This window comes from Tamandua tetradactyla, chromosome 14 (genome assembly GCF_023851605.1).
Source record: "Tamandua tetradactyla isolate mTamTet1 chromosome 14, mTamTet1.pri, whole genome shotgun sequence".
Classification (NCBI taxonomy): Eukaryota; Metazoa; Chordata; class Mammalia; order Pilosa; family Myrmecophagidae; genus Tamandua; species Tamandua tetradactyla.
The window spans coordinates 91349512-91364760 of record NC_135340.1 but is presented as its reverse complement, the minus strand read 5'-3'; positions in this window follow the sequence as shown (position 1 = coordinate 91364760).

Genomic DNA, 15249 nt, shown 5'->3' with positions numbered 1-15249 from the left:
TAGAAAAGCCATATTTTAATCCTAATCCCATTTCGTAAAGGCAGCCAATTCTTCTAATCTCTGTTCAGTACTGTATGTTGGAAACTTTAATTAGATTGTCTCCATGGAGATGTGACTCACTCAAGAGTGGATGTTAAACTGGGTAGGTGGAGTTGTGTCTCCACCCATTCTAGGTGGGTCTTGATTACTTTACTGGAATCCTATAAAAGAGGAAACATTTTGGAGAAAGCAGGAGATTCCGAGAGAGCAGAGAAGAACGACAGGGCAACAGAGAACGCCACAGAACCACAAAGCAGAGAGTCCACCAGCCTGCGACTTTTGGAGATGACGCTATGGTCATCATGTACCGAAAGAGAAACCCTGACTGTGTTCACCATGTGCCTTTCTACTTGAGAGAGAGACCCTGAACCTCATCGGCCTTCTTGAACCAAGGTATCTTTCCCCGGATGCCTCAGATTGGATATTTCTATAGACTTGCTTTAATTGGGACATTTCCACAGCCTAAAAACTGTTAACTTGCAACTTATGAAATGCCCCTTTTTAAAAGCCGTTCCATTTCTGGTATGTTGCATTCTGGCAGCTAGCAAACTAGAACATTACCCAACAATGGAAAATAAGGAACTACTGCTACATACATCACGGACAGATCTCAGAGACATGCTGGGTGAAAGAGGCCAGCCTCACAAGGGCGTACACTGCATGGTCCCATTTATAAAAAGTTCAAGAACAGGTGAAACTAATCTATGGAGATAGAGGTCAGCATGGCGGTGCCCTGTGCATGGGGATAGCCACTGAGAGGGGACACAGGGAAACTTCTTGTGTCTTGAGCTGCATAAGATGAGTACATAAGCAAAACTTCACCCAGGTGTACGCTTAAGATTTGTGCACCTTACAACACGTAAGATCTACTTCACTAAAATATAAAATAAATAAATAATGGAAAATCGTGTCTTTAAAAACGACAGTTTCAGATTTTATATATTGAGGCCCAATTTCCCCTGTTTATATACATATTTGTGACCCTGAGGGTCACCTTGGCTGAGAAAAGTTTCAGTATATTTAAAAATATTTTCTCACGTTATCTATATTATTCAGATAAACCCAAATTTCTAGCTTAGATTTTAGGTTAGGACTGAAACCCATAGCCATTTCTAGCCACCTGTGAATAACATGGAGAGACACATTAACTGGCAGGATCCAACCAAAAAAACAAATTTAAGGGCACAATTATCTACTAATGACTCTCTCAGGCAAATCCATTATTTGGATAGCCATGAATCAACTAAAAATGGAAGTGGGAAAAGTTTGAGCCCTTTTTGCACTGGATGGATATTCATGAGGCTATTAAGTGAAGAGGGTTCAGAAACAAGGGGATAAATGGCACGCTAATTTGGGGTTGAGCCGAGCAATGGGATAATCGGGGACTTAATGGGACTTGTCTATTTTGCAATTCAATAAACCAAGAACCTTAAATTCAAAGAGATAAAGGACAGGAGCCCTCAGAACACAATGACAGGAATACATTTAGCAGAGAGGACAGCAAGAGCCACCCAAGCTGAGATAAGGGTCACCATTCCAAACGTCTGTGGTGTTTAACTCTTGAGTCACGGGATCGCTTCCTAGGGAACCGAGTCTTCCGAGTGCAACCTAAAAGCAGCCACGGGGTGAGGTCGACAGCCGGTGCTGCATGTGCTAAAACGACCGCTGCTGCAAGGGCATTTTCAGATGCAATGGTGCCGGCGTTTGCAACGGAGATGCGCTAAAAGACCCCTGATGCAAGGGCACTTTCAGATGCAATGGTGCCGCCGTTTGCAACGGGGATGTTGTACATCTACAAAAGAGAAAGAGAAAGAACTGAGACTAGGAAGAAAGGGTGCTCTGAGGCTTGCCTGAGACAGATGAGTTCGTGCTCGGTGGCCGGTGCAATAACAGACCCCCCACCCCCACCCCGCCAACCCCGTTCACTCCCCGAGGTGTCTGGATTCGGAAGAGAAGTCACGTGACAACCTTGCCTGAAAGAGGAAACCAGCCCGACGGCCGGGGTTTCGGGTTCCAATGGGTGTGGCCCGGCCCCACCCAGCCGCGTCTCCCCGAGGGCCACCCTCGGCTCCCGCGCTGCTCTGATGCCACCTGCAGGCCGCCCGGGGAACTGCGTCGCCCCATCTCCCGCCGCGCCTCTGTCCACAGCCTTGGACTTGGCCGGGAGACACAGCGGACGCGCTGGGTGCGGGACGGGCTAGAACCTGCGCTCAGACTCGGCTTGCGGAATCGGAGGGCTCCAGCCAGCATCAGCACGCCGCTCCCCGCCTGCCCCAAACTTATAAATGTGGAATCTGAGGACTCATTCAGACGTCAGGGCTCCCCCAGCCCTCCACGAATATCTTAGGACAGTGGGAAAGGAAGGGAACTTACACTTTTTGAGCACCTACTGTGTGCGCGGTGCAGGCGTTTTACATACATTATCTCCAGCCTCACAAATGGCGGGAAGTAGGTGATTACACAGCTCAGGACGAGGGTGGGTTAATGACTTGTTGAACGTGGAACTTGGCTAGAATTTGAACCCAGGGTCTTTGACTTCAAAGCTGGGGCTCTTTTCAGGCCCCTGGCTTGAATAATATTTGCAAAATGAAAAGATTCCCCCGTGGAAATCTCATACTGGCCCCATAATAAGGCTGTGTTGCAAACGAAAACATGGAGTGTCTTTCTTTTGGGCTGGGATGATCTAAACTGTGTAACATATAGGATAAAGAATGAAGCATGAAATGAGACTAAGTGTCAATGGCTGAGAGATTCCAAACAGAGTAGAGAGGTTATCCTGGAGGTTTTTCTTATGCATTAAGTAGATATCACCTTGTTCAAGACGTAGTGGAGAGGCTGGAGGGAACTGCCTGAAAATGTAGAGCTGTGTTCCAGTAGCCATGTTTCTTGATGATGATTGGACAATGATAGAGCTTTCACAATGAGACTCTGTGAATGTGAAAACCTTGTGTCTGATGCTCCTTTTATCTACCATATCAACGAAAGAGTAGAATATATGGAATAAAAATAAATAATGGGGGAACAAACGTTAAAATAAATTTAGTTTGAAATGCTAGTGGTAAATGAAAGCAAGGGGTAAGGGGTATGGTATGTATAACTTTTTTTCTCTATTATCGTTTAATTTTTTTCTGTTGTCCTTTTATTTCTTTTTCTAAATCGATGCAAATGTTCTAAGAAATGATGAATATGCAACTATGTGATGATGTTAAGAATTACTGATTATATATGTAGAATGGAATGGTATCTTATTGTTTTGTTTGTTTGTTAATTTTTTTCAATTAATAAAAAAAAATTGTACCCAGGTTAAAAAAATAAAAAGAATGAAGCATGACTATGAATATAGTTTTTTGATGAACAAAATCTGTCAGATTTGGGGGCTTGTGGGTCCTTGGGAGTGGAGACAAGGAACCATTGTGCTGTGCAGTTTCTAAAATGTTCTTTTTTTTTTTTTTTAACTTTTTAATTGTATGATGTAACATATACACAAAGCAAAGAAATAAAAAAGCAGTAGTTTTCAAAGTACTGTTCAACAGTAGTTACAGTAAGATCCCAGAGTTTGTCATGGGTGCAAGCCATTCTTTTAAAATTATTTTGTTTCATTCAATAGTAGTAGAGGTTAAACTGCATTGACAGTATTCGTGAAAGCCTCTGATAATCTGAATATTAGTCCAGTTTATTCTTTTTTTTAAAATTTATTTATTTATTAACTAAAAAATTAAGAACAAGCAAAAGCATTAACATATCATTCCGTTCTACATACATAATCAGTAATTCTCAATATCATCACATTTCTAAAATGTTCTTTATAAAAGGATTACGGGTGTGTAGCTTAGTGTAACGGTGGTGGGCTGATAATTGGGGGGTGTTGATAGAGTCCCTTGAGGATCCAAAGGGGGGAAATGCACATATATATATATTTGGGTTCTTTTTGAACTTTTTATATTGAACTTTCCCACCTGGGAAGCCCCAGGTGCCCTCTCAACCACAGGAGACTCCCAGGAAAGTGTGCCAGGCCCTTGATGTTGGGGTTCGCTCTTATGAAAATAGTTTCTGTTGGGAAGAAACTAAGAATGCCCATGGTGAGACCTGAGAGTTCTTTCCAGGTTACCTTCCATTGCGAACAGTCAGTGGCTCACAATATCATCACATAGTTGTGCATTCATCACCATGAACACTGTGCCAGTTTGAAAGGATTTAGGTTCCCTAGAAAAGCCGTGTTTTAATCCTAATCAGTCTTGTGGGAACACCCATTTCTTCTAATCCCTATTCAGCACTGTAGGTTGGAAACTTGATTAGGTTATCTCCATGGAGATGTGCCTCACCCAATGGTGGGTATGAACTTTTGAATAGATGGAGATGGGACTCCCCCCATTCCAGGTGGGGCTTGATTACTTTACTGGAATCCTTTAAAAGAGGAAGCATTTTGGAGAAGGCTTCGGAATGAGGAGATCCCGAGAGAGCAGAGCCACAGACAGAGTCCCTCAGCCAGCAATATGTGGAGACGAAGAAGGAGGATGTCCCCAGGGGAGCTTCGTGAAAAAAGAAGCCTGGAGAGAAAGCTAGCAGGTGTCGCCGTGTTCACCATGTGCCTTTCCGGGTGAGAGAGAAAACCTGCATGTTAACGGCCTTTCTTGAGTGAAGGTCACCTCTCTTGTTGGTGCCTTAATTTGGACATTGTTATAGACTTGCTTTAATTGGGATGTTTTCTTGGCCTTAGAACTGTAAATTTGCAACTTAATAAATTCCCCTTTTTAAAAGCCGTTCCATTTCTGGTATATTGCATTCCGGTAGCTAGCAAATTAGAACATTTGCATCACTCCAGAAAAAGAAATAAAAAGAAAAACCTCATACATCCCATACCCCTTACCCCTCCTTCTCATACCACCAGTATTTCAATCTACCCAATTTATTTTACCCCTTATCCCCCATTATTTATTGATTTATTATCCATATTTGTTTACTCATCTGTCCACACCCTGGATAAAAAGAGCAGCAGACACAAGGTTTTCACAATCACAGAGTCACTTTGTAAAAGCTATGTCTTTATACAATCATCTTCAAGAATTGAGACTATTGGAACACAACTCAACAGTTTCAGGTACTTCCCCCCAGCTACTCCAATACACCATAAACTAAAAAGGAATATCTATATAATGTGTTAGTGTGGAGAGCTGCCTCCCGGGTCTGGCCTAGTGGACACGCTGCGGCCTGCTCTAGAGTTCCCCCCGCCCATCGAGTGAGTCAAGATGGCGCCCGCATCCTGTTTCCGCGTATGACGCACGCGCCCACCAACCCTATCTTCCAATCACCTCTGTATACGTGGCACTAACCTATTGGGTTTGGGCACAGTATATAAGAGGTTACCCGGACAGGGTGGGTGGAGACGACCCATAGGGAGCCGTACCTGACGGCCGCATAGAGGTTGTTCCCCCGCGGGGTATTCTGTCCCGCGCGGAATTTGTAACAGAGCTTGCAAGCTTAGCTCCAGTAAAGGTCTGTGCTCACAACTGCAGCGTGTCTCGAACCCGTGTCTGTCACTTGAGTCAGTTTGTCTGCGTCTGTCTCTCTCTCCCTCCTGTTCCCTCCGCCGGCCGGGGACCAGAAGCTGAGCGAGACGGCGCCGGACAAGTGGTGGCCCGTACGGGGAACCTTCTCTCTCGACACCTCTTCTGCAAGGAGAGCCGTACTGTCTCTTCTTGAACTGAGAAGGACGTGCATCCTGAGCTCGCAGCGGACTTTCCGCGCCTGATCACCGCGAGAAGGAGCCAGGACGTCAACCAGTGTGGGTTCCGGAAAGACTGGTGAGAACCGTGACATCGCCCGAGGAGGCCAAGGAGCTGTTGCCCAAAAAACCAACAAGCCTTCAACCTGAACCATCAGATCAGGCCTCCAACTCTGCTGATGACGGCGGCGACTGACGAGATGGCAACGAAAACGCCGGTCACCCTTCGATTGTTTAGAAGGGGGACCAGTTTTAATACCCCCTGCTCTCCCAACAGGTGGAATCAGACCTTAAAGTGCTTGGGAAGATCAAGTTAACCCCCGTTGCCTTCGACCTTTCCAAACTGGGCGAGACTGTACAAAGTCTGTGGAACCGAGTCACCTCTTGGTTCTCTTGGCCCAATTTGACTACTTGGATTCTCGTAGCGGTGGGACTATTAGTGGGATTAGTCACTGTTAAATGCTTGTTAGAACGCTTGTTCCAGACACAGCAGCAATTGCGTGTTACTACCATGTTGGCTATGTCACTCGCCCCTGGTGCTCCTGACAACGACCGCCCTGCTGCCCAGTCCCCCATTTCACCGTATGACCCATCCCGGCCACTCAGGGCGGGACGCTCGAAAGCAAGACCCGCTGCAAGGCCCATGGCTGTGTCCCGGGTATAAAAGGCGGCACCAGCAGTCATAATTTTGGTCGTAGGCTGATCTCTTAGGCGAAGTCGCAGTCCTGGCCAGACTAGACTCCAGCCATTGCACAGAGACACCTAGCGACACTCTCGATTCTGGTTGCCGCTCTCCTGCCCCCCCTCATAACCCAGTTGCGAGGCGAAGCACTGCAGGGAGAGTCACGTGGTTTCCAGCTCACGGGCTCTCCGGTCTCTATATGAGGTGGCATTCTGGTTGGTGCCTAGCAAGCCTAGTCCAGACTCCCCAAAGCACCAAAACATGTAGTGGGCCACTCAGGCCCACGGGAGCACACTCATCAATGGAGACACTGGGTCAAAATAAATAAAAAAAGGGGAGATGTGGAGAGCCGCCTCCCGGGTCTGGCCTAGTGGACACGCTGCGGCCTGCTCTAGAGTTCCCCCCGCCCATCGAGTGAGTCAAGATGGCGCCCGCATCCTGTTTCCGCGTATGACGCACGCGCCCACCAACCCTATCTTCCAATCACCTCTGTATACGTGGCACTAACCTATTGGGTTTGGGCACAGTATATAAGAGGTTACCCGGACAGGGTGGGTGGAGACGACCCATAGGGAGCCGTACCTGACGGCCGCATAGAGGTTGTTCCCCCGCGGGGTATTCTGTCCCGCGCGGAATTTGTAACAGAGCTTGCAAGCTTAGCTCCAGTAAAGGTCTGTGCTCACAACTGCAGCGTGTCTCGAACCCGTGTCTGTCACTTGAGTCGGTTTGTCTGCGTCTGTCTCTCTCTCCCTCCTGTTCCCTCCGCCGGCCGGGGACCAGAAGCTGAGCGAGACGGCGCCGGACATGTTAGAATAACCTCCAGGATAACCTCTCGACTCTTTGAAATCTCTCAGCCACTGACACTTTATTTTTTCTCATTTCTCTCTTCCCCCTTTTGCTCAAGAAGTTTCTCTCAATCCCTTGATACAGATTCCAGCTCATTCCGGGATTTCCGTGCCAGGGAGATTTACACCCCTAGGAGTCATGTCCCACGTAGAGGGGAGGGCAGTGAACTCACCTTCTGAGTTGGCTTAGAGAGAGAGGCCACATCTGAACAACAAAAGAGGTTCTTTGGGGGTGACTCAGACATAACTTTAAGTAGGCTTAGCCTATTTTTTGCAGGAATAAGCTTCATAGGAGTGAACCCCAAAATCAAGGGCTTGGTCTATTGATTTGGTTGTAATCACTGCCTGCGAGAATATCAGAAATTCTCTCTTGGGGAGGTTGAATAGTTCCTCCTTTCTCCCCAGTCCCCCAGAGGGACTTTGCAAACACTGTGTTCACTGCTCATATTGTTCTGGGGTATTTCGGGGCACTACACTAACCTGGACAAACCAACAAAATCTTTCGCCCTATTCAAGATTCCATGTATTATGGTGTTCAACTAAACTGACCATACAAGTTAAATTAGAAAATGCACTACCCAAAATATAAATTTTGCACCAAGTAAACATCTCTCCCCTTGGTCTCACACAGAAGTTGAAATTTTTAAATATGGACGATGCCATCCTTTAGCCTGTGTTCTGATCTACCCCAGTCCTGTCCGGATCAGCTTCATTCATATCTTTAGTCAAAGTCTGAGCCCTTTTACAACTTTTTAAACAGTACCTGTATGGGGTAGTGCTGACTTTCATCGCTTCAGAGCTCTAACTCTGAGTCTCAGGTGTCACCTAAATACCCGAAGTTTCTGGGAACAACCAGCTTATAAACAAACAGCTCAGTAGCTCAGAATTTAGAATTAACAGTTACACCTCCTGAATATATGAGACTGCTATAAGTGCTTGCCATCTAGGACCCTTTACATTATGCCCTGTTCTAGTTTGCTAGCTGCCGGCATGCAATATACCAGGAACGGAATGGCTTTTAAAAAGGGGAATTCAATAAATTGCTAGTTTACAGTTCTAAAGCCGAGAAAATGTCCCAATTAAAACAAGTCTATAGAAATGTCCAATCTAAGGCATCCAGGAAGAGATACCTTGGTTCAAGAAGGCCGATGAGGTTCAGGGTTTCTCTCTCAAGTGGAAGGGCACATGGAGAACACAGTATCACCTGCTAGCTTTCTCTCCTGGCTTCCTGTTTCATGAAGCTCCCAGGGAGGTATTTTCCTTCTTCATCTCCAAAGGTCGCTGGCTCGTGGGCTCTACTTCTTGTGGCTCTGTCGTTCTGCTCTGGCTCTCTCTGTATCTCCTATTCTCCAAAATGTTTCCTCTCTTATAGGACTTCAGAAACTAATCAAGACCCACCCGAATGGGTGGAGACATGTTGTCATCTAATCCAGTTTAACAACCACTCTTGATTAAATCACATCTCCAGGGAGATGATCTGATTACAGTTTAAAACATACAGTATTGAATAGGGATTATTCTGCCTTTATGAAATGGGATTTAGATTAAAACATGGCTTTTCTAGGGTCCATACATCCTTTCAAACCAGCACATGCCCCAACCTGATAACCCATGCACTTGACTTCAGTTCACTGAATTTTTATATTATAGTTAGTCCATATGATTGAGGCATAATAATACTTTTCTTTTTGTTCCTGACATTTCATTCAATATACAGCTCTTAAAGTTCATTCATCTAGTTGCATGTCTCACAACTTCGTTCCTTCTTGGGGCTGCTCAGTAGTCCATTGTATGTGTACACCATAGTTCCCCGCGCCATTCCTCAGTCGTTGTGCCCTTAGGCCACCTCCATCCACTCTGGGTCATGAACACTGCCACCATAAATATCAGTGTGCAAATGTCCATTCGTGTCCCACCCTCAGTCCCTCCAGGTATGTACTGAGCAATGGGGTTTCCGTTTCCCTACCAGGTAGCTTCTTTATTACCCAGGTGTAGCCTCTTTCTCTGTAGGCCCAATTCTGCAAGGAGGGTCGTTGCCCTCCTCTCCTGCATGGGTCGTGACATTCAGTGCTGAAGATCTCCCTGGCAGGCCGGGTATGACTTCCAGGGATGAGTCTGGTCCCAGCACCTTGGGATTCCAATGCCTTCCAGACTAAAAGGAAGATAAGAGGCATTAAAGGATGCTTAATAAAATAAGGCATCAGTGTCCAAGAGAGAGCAAGTGGAGAGGCTACCAACTCTTGTTATGCAAGCTTCAATTACATAGTGCTGGTTAACATGGTTTGCTAAACTCCAATCAGCATCACACCTGTTGACTCTTGAGACTATGTAGGGATTGAACTGAGACTCTATAAAGGTTTCATGCACTTGAGTTTGCTTTCCTGTAAACTGTAGTTCCCAGAGGGTTCCTAGGTCAGATAAATCCTAAAACCCAGAGGGACCAGCCTCTCCAGGATTATCAATTAATTGCATCCCCCTATCCTTTAGTGTCAACACCTTCTCAACATGAAAAAAATCACGATGGGTGTTGCCCAAGGGATCCCTATAGAATGGGAGATGGATCAAAGGAGAAGGAGGAGGTGTAACAGAGAGAATAGGGTTTAACAAATGAGTGTGGCTGCTGAACCCATATTAATATATTAATATTCCTTGTAGCCTCCAGTGTTTAGGAGCAGCAGGAAGGAAAAATCAGATGGTGGAATAGTAGCCCATGACAAATTCTGGGATCTGTTCTGTAACTACTTGTTGAAGCGTGCTTTGAAAATTATTGCTTTTTTCTTCCTTTGCTTTGTATATACGTTATATTTTACAATAAAAAATGTGGAAAAAAAAGGATTGGGGAACCTAGTGCCCCCAAATTTCTTCCCCCTCCCAGGCTATTTCCCCATCTGTCTTCATCCTATGACCTGACATCCTGTCCATCGAATTGCTTTTGGATTTACACCTTGATAATACACAAACCATCGTGGGAATGGAGATTAGTCATTGTGATGGTTAGGGTCATGTGTCAGTTGGCCAGGTGATGGTGCTCAGTTGCCTGGCCAGGCAAGCACAGGCCTGTTCCTGTGATGATATTTCCTGGACTTAAATCATCAGCCAGTTGATTGCATCTGTGGCTGATTATATCTATGGTCAGCTGAGGGGCGTGTCTGCCATAATAAGAGAGTCCAATCAGTTTGCTCCAGTATAATCAGTTGAATTTAATCCAAATTTAGTTGAAGATTTTTAAGGGAGAGGTTTTTCGGCAGTCAGAAGAGAGAACTTTCATCTCTATTTTAGCCAGCCAAACTTCTCCTGGAGTATCTGTGAAAAACCTGCATCATTGTTGCCAGCTCGTGGTCTGCCCTATGGAATTTGGACTTGTGCATCCCCACAGTTGCGTGAGACACTTTTATCCTATCTCATATTTACGGATATCTCCCTAGAGAACCTTGTCTAAAACAACTAGGTAAAAGGAGTCGTTATGGAGAAGCAGAATCTTAAAAATGGCTTTTGCTTTTCTTTTTCTTTTTTTTACTTTTTAATTGTATAGTATAACATATATACAAAGCAAAGAAATAAAAAAGCAATCATTTTCAAAGCATTCTTCAACACGTTGGTACAGGACAGATCCCAGAGTTTGTCATGGGCTACCATATCATCATCTCAGATTTTTCCTTCTGGCTGCTCCAGAATATAGGAGGCTAGAGGGCTTAAATATTTTTTTATCACAATTGACTTTTTTCCTTCTTCTTTGTGAAAAATAACATGTATACAAAAAAAGCTATAAATTTCAAAGCACAGCACCACAATTACTTGTAGAACATATTTCAGACCTTGACATGGGTTATAATTTCACAATTTTAGATTTTTACTTCTAGCTGTTCTAAAATACTAGAGACTAAAAGCGGTATCAATTTAATGATTCAGCATTCATATTCATTTGTTAAACCCTATCTTCTCTGTATAACTCCACCATCACCCTTGATCTTTCCATCCCTCTCTTTAGGGTTGTTTGGGCCCTGGTCATTCTAAAGTTTTCATATTGGAAGGGCCAGTCACTAATATGGGGTAGGGAGATGGAACTATCTGATGTTCTGGAGAGGCTGGGCAAGGTTTCAAGACTTGTTTGGACCAGGGACCCATCTGCAGGTTGTAGGTTTCTGGAAAGTTTCTCTAGTGCATGGAACCCTTGTGGAATCTTACATATTGCCCTAGGTGTTCTTTAGGATTGGCTGGAATGGTCCTGGTTGGGGGTTGGCAGGTTATGATAGCTAGCAAGTTCTAATTGAGACTTGCATAAGAGCAACCTCCAGAGTAGCCTCTCGACTGTATTTGAATTCTCTCTTGCACTGATACTTTATTAGTTACACTTCTTTTCCCATCTTTGATCAGAATGAAATTGTTGATCCCACGGTGCCAGGTCTGCATTCATCCCTGGGAGTCCTCTCCCACGTCACCAGGGAGACTTTCATGTCCCACGTAGAGGGAAGGGCAATGATTTCACTTGCAGACTTGGGCTTAGAGAGACTGAGGCCACATCTGAGCGACAACAGAGGTCCTCCAGAAGTAACTCTTAGGCATGCCTATAGGTAGTCTAAGCTTCTCTGCTACCTACATAAGCTTCACTAGAATCAGCCTCATGATCAAGGGCTTATTCATGTCCTATTGATTTGGGTGTCCTTAAAGTTTGACCCAGTATCAGGGGATTCCCTGATGGTGAGGTTTAATAGTTCCATGGTCTTTCTCCCCTCAATCAGGGGACTTTGCCAATACTTTTTGATTATCTGCTTAATATACTCCAGGATGTTTCCAGGCATTACAATAATCTTTAGAGGATTAAAGGAACTCTTTCTTATTCTGGGCTCCCTGTGTTTCAATTATTCAAATGAACTATACAGATAGGTTGAATTAGATTATGCGCTACAGAAAATTTCTGTTCTGGACCAAAGAAAACTTTCTTCCATTGGTCTCAAAGAGTATATGTGGTTCTAAAATACAGACATTGTCTTCCTTACCCCTGTGTTCTGAATTACTTTAACACCAACCTGTTCGGCTTCATTCTTATCTCTAAATATCAGGTTATATATATAAAACAGCCTCTTAAAATCCAGAAATAATAATCACCACTCTAGATTAATGTATCTGCTCTAAAAGCTTACAATCTAGGCCTCTGTTTTCTTACAAGCATTTTCTAATGGTGACCAGACCATTGTTGTTCTCTTGTTTCTGGATTATTTTGTCTCACCAAACTCCCATGTGTTCATGCACGACATTGTATGCCTCGATATTGTTCCTTTTTGTGGCATCCTTCTTTGTCTCTTATGATGTCTTTACATTTAAAGTCTATTTTGTCCAATATTAGTATAGCTACTCCTGCTTTCTTTTGGTTACAACTTGCATGGAAATCTTTTTCCATCCTTTCACTTTCAATCTATTTGTGTCTTTGTGTCTTAGATGAGCTTCTTGTAAACAGCATATAGCTGGATTATGTTTCTTAATCCATCCTGCCAATCTGTATTTTTTAATTGATAAATTTAGTCTGTTAACATTTGAAGTTATTACTGCATTTCTTGATTCCACCATCTTATCTTTTTAATTTTATTTGTCAGACCTATATATTCTTTTCCCTCTTTCTGTTTGTATTATTTAAATTACCCTTAGTGGTACTCTTCAATTTTGTGCCCCCTCCAGACCTCCCTCTCTTGTCTTTTTTTTTTTTTTCACCTGGCAGAACTCCTTTTAGTATGTCATATAGGTCTGGTCTCTTGTTGACAAATTCTTTCAGAACTTCTTTGTCAGTGAAAAATTTAATCTCTCCCTCATTTTGAAGGACAATTTGGCTGGGTACAGAATTCTTGGCTGAAAGTCTTTCTCTTTCAGGAACTTGAATATATCATCTCACTGCCTTCTCGCCTCCAGGGTGCTAGTTGAGTAGTCTGAACTCGCTCTTACTCGATTTCCCTTGTATGTAGTAGATTGTTTTCCTCTTGTCACTTTCAGGATTTTCTGCTTTTCTTCAACATTTGACAGACTGATTAGCATGTGCCTTGGGGAAGGCCTGTTTGGATTGATTCTGGGTTCACTGGGCTTCTTTGACTTGTATATTTATATCCCTTATGAGGGTTGGGGAGTTTTCCCCCATTATATCCTCAACTACTCTTCTCAGCCCTTTACTCCTCTCTTCTCCTTCTGGGACACCAATGATTCTTATATTTGCATGCTTTATTTTGTCTATCATTTCCCTGATATCCAATTCAATTTTTTCTATCTTTTTTGCCATTTGCTGTTTTGAGTCTTCGAAGTCAATTATAATGTCTTCTATATCACTTATTCTTTCTTCTGTCTCTTCAAATCTGGTGGTGTCTGCTGCTAGTATGTTCATTATTTGGTCGACAGAGTCTTTAATCTCTGCGAATTCTGCCATTTTTCTATTTACTCTTTCAAATTCCTCTTTGTGCTCTTCTGTTGTCTTTTTGATCTCCTTTATGTCTATTCACTTATTTTATTAAGTAGAGTTGTTTGAACATCTTTGATCAGTTCTGACATCTGTGTCTCCTCTGATATTTTAATTGGTCATTACACAGGGCTCTATCTGTCTGCATTGTGATATGCTCAGTGATCTGCTGCTGTCTTCATGTCATGTAAATATCTTGATCGATTTGCTTTGGGAGTTAATTTCTTTCAGTAGTCTAAGGCCTTCTGTTTGTGGGATGGTTGTACTGGCAGGAAGGATGGCACAGGGTGGGGCACTCAGTGTGGTAATATGTTTCAGGGCAGGTATAAGCACAGGTTGGGGATGTTACTCTGATGCTTGTGAACATGGGCACCCAGCAGCCAGGGAGGATGTAGCTGTGCGGGTGCACCAGTCTGGGGGGAGCATAACCCTGGTGTGCACTGGTCTAAGGCACGGGGCCCTTTGTGTGCATGTGTAGAGCTGTGGCAGCAGGTCGGCGTTGTGCCTTCGTGGATTGGGGGCAGATGTGACCCGGCTGTGCAGGTCAGCACTTTCGCAGGTCAGCACTTTCTCAGATCTGGGAAGTGAGACTGAGGGCTGTGAACATGCGCGGTTCTAGGACTGCTGTAAAGTGCGGTTGCCAGAGCTGAAGGACGTGATTGGGGGCCCGTGCGCATGCATGAGCCTGGGAGGGCCGTAAACTGATATGCAGAGGTGGTGGGGGGGGCAGGGTGAAGCTGTACGACGCTATGGGTAGGGGGGCAGGGGTAGTCTAGGCATGGAGGTCAGTGCCTGCAGCCTTTATGTGCTGGCAACAGCCTGCAGGGAACAGGGAGGGGGAGGTAGTGCTCGGGAGGGGTGCAGGAGAGGTGGGCTGGGCTGCTCTTTGAATATGGGTGTGGGGCAGGTACGTGCACTGGTGGGGTGGGGGTGCCTGGAGCCTGTGGAATGGGAGCAGGTCACGGGGTTCGGATGTGTGGGGTGTGGGGTGTGGGGTGAGTCACAGGTCAAAGAGCTGCGCTGTAAAAATGGCTTTTTGCAATTGGTTTTCTTCTCTGATTAGCCTCATAGACACTAACAGAATCATAAATTCTATTTCCAATAATCAAGATGGTACTAACAGCCCATAGTGTGAGCTGGCAATACAGATGTACAAGATATCACCATCTGGTACTCCTAATCACACTCTCATATGAGGCAAGGCTCTGGGAGTCAGTGTTTTTGACACTTTTAGAGTTTTGTGGAATTAAGAGGAATCATGATGTTGGCTGATTGTTCTTATATGTCGGATACAGTTACGAAAGAAAGGGATGAGGTGAAGTCTTCAAATTTGCAAGTTACACACCATATGAAAGATGTAAAAGTTTCTGTGTGTTCCCCGAAAGAAACTCTTGTTTCCTGTGGTCACAGACTTGAGATCTCTGAAAACCAAATGCAGAGTCTTATTGCGTGAGTAGCAGATTTACAATGTAAACTAAACTTTCAACCTTGCAGCCTGTTTGCTTTTAAAGTGGCAGTTTTGATA